We start from the raw sequence: 7,534 nt of genomic DNA on the forward strand, positions 1-7,534 counted from the left end.
TGAAACTAGGATATTTGAACTGGTGTTTATAAGATATGCAAGTGTGTGTTTTTTGTCATTAAACAACTTAGCTGCAGAGGAATAAAAGGGCTTTTGGTTTTTATTCTTTATTTCTCACTTAAGCCATTCTTACATAAAAGTCGAAAACTTCCTCAGAGCATTATGGTTCATATGTAGTACATTTATACCTCTGATAATTTAATAATTTGATATTTTTATATAGTTGATTGTGAAACAAATGAAGTTATATTTTACCTCTGTTTGGAAGCATTAAAAAGCTTGTCTAGTAGTAGTTCATTTATTACTTGTAAATAGTTTCATTTATTTTTTAAAAATCTAAATTTTGTTAGAACTAATAAAATATTTGGAAATGTTGATGTTTACTCAAATTTAGCAAAAACTAAAGTTGAAAATAATGGTAATTTCATTAATCCATTTAGTACTTTTAGGGACAAGGTAGTCAAATTCTGTCCCTATCCTTTGCAGAATTTTTTAAGCGGTGTGAATTTTAGAAGTACGAAGTATGTTCTTGATAATTTGTCTTAAAGTCTGTCTGCCACTTCTTCCATAGTCACCTCCATATGCATACTCACCTCTGCTTCTTTTGCAAATGAGTGTCCTCAGGAGAAATGAAAGCAGAAAACTAGTAATTGATTTTTTTAAAGAGGCTTTAGAGGATAAGGCATATCACAGGTGTTCTTAATCAAGTTATTTCTATTTTTAAAACGTTTTCACATTCGAGGTTCTTTGAGCATTGGCTAGATTGGGATTATTTTCAAGACTTAATCTGTTCAGAGACCAACTGGAAGTAGAGGAGACAGAAGTTTGTTAAGAGTCTTCATGCTATAATACATGACGTTTTTATTGCAGGTTTTGACCTTTAGAAGAGAGCCAATTCTGGAAAACAGCCTAACTTCTTTGATTGAATACTTACATAATGCATTGGAACATGATAGGAGATTAAGGTATACTAATAACTAATGGGTTTTGTTTTTTTTTTTCTTTTTTAAGTTAGGATCTCACTATACATCCCAGCCTGGAAATTGCTATGTGGCCTAGACTGGCCTGGAACTACTGATTTTTCTTCCTTAGCCGCCTCTGTGAAGCTGGGATTACAAATGTGTGCCACCATGTCTGCTTTATACTAATAAATTTCCAAATCCTATCATTGTATAGCTTTGCAATATAACTGAACTTTACAGTTAGAAAGCTGATGCTTTTAGGTGAACTAAAAATCAGTAAGTAAAGATATAAACAAATCGTGTGAATTGACCAGAGTTTGGTGTCCCGTTCCCCCCACCCAAGGGTGTTAACTACAGTGTGCTATGTAAGGTATTTAATTATGTAGTGGACTTTTTATCTTACAAAATGGAGGGTTTAAATCAAGTGGAATTTGGTATTTGGCTGTTCTACAAGTAGAGAAGTAGGTAGAATTAGATAAGATTAATGAAAATATCTTAAGAAAATTTAAAGTATTCCAAGTACTGTCCTAACCAAAAGTGGCAATTTGGTTGAAACTGAAAAACTTACTTTCTTAAGCAGAAACTAGTATCTACTCATAGATACTCTGAGTAAAGTATTTACATTGTTAATAGCAAAAGTTGTAGGCTATCCAATGATAAAATTATAAAATGCCTAAAATTTTAGTGACTATTAATTTCCAAAATGCTTTATCATAGCTTCATTTTCTAACATTTGTTTTACTTGATCTTTATAATTTTAGTTGAACAAAGACAGTGGTTAGCTAATACAATTTTTGTTTTCTTTAAATGATAATGTGATGTAATAAAATGAACTTATACAACAGTGTTACTAAATATTTAGTTAATAATTCTACCCTAGTAAAATATTAGCCATGTAGTTTAATGAAACTTTGCAAAATAGAGTTGCTAAACTATAACAATATAATTTTTCTGTGTATGTGAATAAAATATAGAAAATCCTAAAGGCTTGCTTTCATAAGTATAATTTAGTCTTGAGTGAAATATAATTTTCCTGCCCATAAAACTGCTTTTAATTTTAAACAATATAAACATTTTAAATTCTCAGATGTGTTTAGGAATGCTAGACTATAAAGATCCATATTAAAATGTAAAAGCTGGCATTTTATCTTTGTATATTATTAGATATTAGATGGACAATCCAGAAATATACATCTATTAATAGTTGAAGCTAGGTAAAAATGTTAAACTTAGTAGAAATCAGAGTTTAATGTCAAAGTAAATTTGTGGTGCTTTTTATAACATTGATGTCATATTTATGATGGTTTTTTCAGATAAATGCAGAATATAGAATGTCTAATTTCGATTTTTAGATGTTATGAAAAAGCAGTTTAATAGAGTAAAAATGGATATAAATTTCCTCCTCTGGCTTAAATTTGTGGGGGTTTTTTTGTTACATTGGTGTCTTCATATATGACAATTGTTACAGATAAATACAAGACAGAATGTCTTTATAACTTTGATTTTGGATTTTATGAAAAAGCAGTTTATTAGGATAAAAATGAATATTAATTTCTTCCTCTGGCTTAACCTATGAGAGAGAATTAAGATGAAAATTGAGGGTCTAGAAAAAAAATTCAGGTTCAATTTATTACTTTCAGTCATGATAACTAACAGTTCTAATGAGGGGAAAAAGCAGTATCTGAGTTTATATTATAGATAAAGATTTAAATGCACAGTTCTTTAGTTAAAGATTTATGATCTCAATTTATTGGGCACAGATATTTGGCAATTTCTCATTGTTCTATCTGTAGTTACATACTGCCTTAAGAACTTAGTTTGTTGAATAGTTAAAATAGTATCTAAAAGCATCAATGCAGATATTAAGTTTTCTTACAAATTTTTTAATTTAAAGAAAAAAAAATTTTTCTTTTCAGAGCTGAGGACCAAACCCAGGGCCTTGCACTTGCTAGGCAAGCGCTCTACCACTGAGCTAAATCCCCAATCCCTAAAGAAAAATTTTTAATTCTTTTTTTTCAAATTTCCTACATTTTGATAGTATTTGGATACCTTCCTATATCAGTACTCCCTTTACTATGCCTTTGCCCAATTTCATGGCAGGGAGGGTGTGTGTGTGTGTGTGTGTGTGTGTGTGTGTGTGTGTTCCTATAGTCTTTTGTGTTCCTAAGTGCCCTTCAGTGTGGGTTCATCCACTGGAGCCTGGTCAACCTACCAAGATAGTAGTGTTAAAGGCTGTTACTGTTACATATGATTGGGTCTCCTTTAACTGTCCCTTTAGGAACATGTTAATGAAGACTGACAGCTTTAAATTTGCAGATCTTATTATCTAATTAAGTTTGATATGTAGTTGATTCAGTAAGAGTTTGAGGAAAGAGCTTTACTGTGTTAATTTTTTCCCCCAATGATATATTTGTATCTCATTTGCATTTATATTTTTGGTTAAGTGCATTATCTTGATTAAATAAAAATTCACTTTTAGGAAGAATTCTTAATTGTCCTTTTAAAATACAGTTGTACTATCATTGTTTCTGTCTTACTGAAATACTTAGTTTTAATAAAGTAGGATAGAGATAATTTAACATATCTATTGATGAAGGGCCTTGAAATTATTATTTGTGATATATAATGCTAGTTTATAAACAACTTATATTTTAAGCAATTCATTTATGATAGAGGCTTTAAGAGTTTTACAGTGAGTTCTAAATAGAGCTATCTTTAAATTTTTTTGATGTTTATTTGAAACAGTCTTTGAACATGTATGTATTTTGTATTTTTCTTTACGGTAGTAATACCCCTAATTTATTTGTATTGACTTTCTTCAAGTAAGGCCTAATATATTAGAATCTGGTCAACTATTTTCAAAATACAGTATTTAATTAATTTTAGGCTTTAAATTTTTTAAGTATGATTTTGAAGTAGAATTTCTGTTCTCAGTCCTATGACCCACACTTTTGACATTTCATTAACATGTATTTGGTTAGTTTTACTTTACTATTTTGATAGAATCATTTGAAAGAAAAACATGCAGTGTGTTTCAAATGTGATTTCTGAAAGTGATCAATCCATTATTTCTAAATATCCAAATTTTAAAAATTAAAGGCTATGCATTACCTTGTTATCCTATGGTTTGGAGAAATATTTGTTTTAGTACCAATTCCTCACTGAACTGCTAAGTGGAAAAAGTTATTTCAATTTTGATGCAAGTTACAATTTTGTTTTGGTTTAATTTTTCTTTCTTTTGGAGACAGGGTCTCCCTGTAGACCAGCCTGGCCTTGAACTCCCAGAGATCCACCTGCCTTTGCCTTCCAAGTACTGAGGTTAAAGGCATGCGCTACCATGCCCAGCTGAAAGTTGTAGTTTTATTATTTTTACAAAAATCTAGATTTATAATATTGCTATTTCATACTTTTAGTTTTTCAGTCTCAAAACTAGCCTTCATGGCTAGATGTTACTTAAATTTACCATCCAATTCTAGCCTATGTAAGAGTTTGTTTTATAATAATATCCAAACTTTGGGGGCTGAGCATGGTGGTGCGTGCCTTTAATCCCAGCTCTTAGAAGGCAGAGACAAGTGGATCTCTCTGAATTCAAGGTCAGCCTGGTCTACATAGGCCACCTGGGGCTACAGGGAGACCCTGTCTCAAAAAGACCAATAATAATAATAATATTCAAACTTCTATATTTTTCTGAATCAATGCTTAAAATGCTGAAAGATAACTTGTATTTAAAGTTGTAGATCTATAGATACCATTATATTTAATTTGACAGAATAAATCTATTTCTCTTATGTTTGACACTGGATTAAGGTTTTGGCTCTGTATTAAACTGTTAAAAGAGATTGCATGTGAATTTTTTTAATAGTTGTGATTTTTAAAAATTTATTGCTGTGGATATGATATGGGTGGGGCACATGGGTATCAGAGGACAATTTTGTGGGGTGGCGTCTCACCCTTCACCTCTGGGTTCCAGGGATCAAACTCAGGTTGTCAGGCCTGCACAGTAAGTACTCGTACCCACTGAGCCACCCTGCTGACCTCAGTAGTTGTGAATTTTGTTAAATCTTCAGGCTAGATCTGGGCAGTATAACTCAGTGGTAGAGCACATGACTAGCATGGCCTTGTTCATTATCTGTATCATCAAAGGAAAAAAATATCTTGGCCGAACTCTTAATATTTTGCCTTTCTAGGGATTTAACTAGTAAGGCTTTGTGCTAGTAAGCCCTCTGTCACTGAGCTACAAACTCCAGTTCTTCAATTCTCTTTTTTTTGCTAGTGTATGAAGTCAGCATGAGATAGTGATTCAGTACATGGTTCCTGGAAGACAAGGGGTATTTTCTTTACAAATTTAATTTGATTTCTTGATTAGCATTTGAACACTTTCTTTACTTCTGGGGAACAGCTAGAGGAGGTACTCTGCATTCACCAACAGGCTAAAACTCTTCAAAGAGAATTGAGTAGTCACATAAAAACTTAAATGTCATTAAGAAGTTGAAGATTGTTGTCATTAACTTCTTTCCTTAGATACATTGTAGGTCTCTTTTCTAACAAATATCGATTTTGTCTTTTCTTCTCTTTCCAATGCACTTTTTAAAAATTCCTTTTTAAATAATTTTATCATATGGTGTGATACATGTAGACTTCGTAGTGCTTTTCTGGGGTTGCTGCTTAAGTAGTAGGAACATCAACAGTAAAGAAACAAGTATCACCACCACAGGACTTGTTTTTGTCCTTTACAAGAGCAGGAGTTGAGAGATCACTGCTCCTTGTCAGCTGTTCTGTAGAAAACCATCAGCGTGCAATAATAGTGGCCAAAGAAGCTTTTCGTCCATTGGTTTTTACAAGCCAGGTGGATAGGACCCAGCTTTAAGGGTTCCCAAATGTGGTTTAGAGAATAACTTCTTCCAAAGATACTTCCCAATGCAGCATTAAGAGAAAATAATTTTGGTTCTTAGGGTTTTTTTTTTTGTTTTTCGGGGGTTTTTTTTGTTTTTTGTTTTTGTTTTTCCTATTTCGTTGATGGTGTTATTGAATTTATTTAATTCCATTTATTAGAATTGAACATTTAATTCTGGAAGTATGTATACCATTCCATGCTTTTCACTTTTAAGCTGATAGAGTAGGAAAAGTTATCAATAATTAGGTTACTGATACCACAAAGTAGGACATAGAGTTGGGAAAGAAAAGTTATAGCCACAGAGGAGTATTTCTTTAGTTTAGGGGATATATATTATACTTTTATTATTCTTAAAATGATACCATTATCTAAATCTAAAGTCTTGGCTTCACTTGTAGAATTGCTGGAAAACAAGTGACATTTTGTTTTAGTATTAGCCCAGTGCTCTAATTTAAAGTCTGACATTTTGTAATAGCATTATTTTTTAAAGTTAACCATAATTTCTCTTTGATCACCTTCATTAAAATCACTTCTGATCACTCCCACTCCCAATATTTTTGTTACCAGCCATAGTAAACTCAGAATACTATTTCTTTGGTATTACTACCTAAGAGAGCTTTTGTCATAATGTATGCTTATTTATCTCAAGTAATAATTGAACCCACAACTTATTTTGGCATTATGAAGTTAAGCATTTTCAACCATTGAAATTGTTTTTTTTTTAAAGCTGATAACTATTTTTAATATGGCAATGTAGTTTAACAGATAAAATACTGATTAATAGTACATATGCTTAACTAAAAAGTGAGACGTGCAGTCCTCTATTGAAAATTGCACACCCTTGATTGCTGCTGTATGCCTGTAAACTAATTACCAGACTGATCTAAAATGAAGCATTTTTCCTGGCCTGCTTAATGAGAATTTTTACTCCTGGGGGTCCACAATTTACATTTTTTTTACAAGCTCTAAGAGATTTGTTTCTTAAGGAGTACCACATATGAGAAAGGGGAGGATTGTTCACACCAAACCATTTGCCACTGATTTATTCTCCATCCCCAAGCTTTCGGTCATCTTGGGTCTATCAAAATTCAGTATCTAACTAGGAATCTTATTATTTCTACAAAGATCTATTTAAGTATTGGCATTTCCTCAATCATATGAGAAAAATTGTTAGAGCTTTATTTTTTTTTTAATGCTTTGGGATAAATTTAAGTTCTAGTAAGAACTTTTAGTATACCTACATTAGACATACATAGGAAAATAGAAGAAATTGATCACTTAAGATATAATATTAATGTCTATCTAGACAGTAGCTAGTTTTCTTAAGTATACTTTCAACCGTTGGGAAAAATACAAAAGGAGGGTTTTAAATGTAGCTTGTGGAAACATTTGGCAATATCCTAGTAAAACTGAAAATACAGTGAACTTGAGCGCAGTAATTTCACTCCTAAATATCTAGGAGGTAAACTCAAATATGCACACAAAAGTATTTTTTAATACTAAGAAATTGAGAGTAGTCTGAATGTTAAGCAGAAGGAGAATGGTCTCATATATTGCCTATTAAAATAGCACTTCAAATACAGCCTTTGAGGAAAGGTTATGTACATTGTAATATATATAAATAAAATAAAAGATGTAGCTGGTATGATACCATTTGCATAAAGTTTAAACAATTATA

This window comes from Nannospalax galili, unplaced genomic scaffold, assembly GCF_000622305.1.
Source record: "Nannospalax galili isolate Female #2095 unplaced genomic scaffold, S.galili_v1.0 scaffold488, whole genome shotgun sequence".
NCBI lineage: Eukaryota > Metazoa > Chordata > Mammalia > Rodentia > Spalacidae > Nannospalax > Nannospalax galili.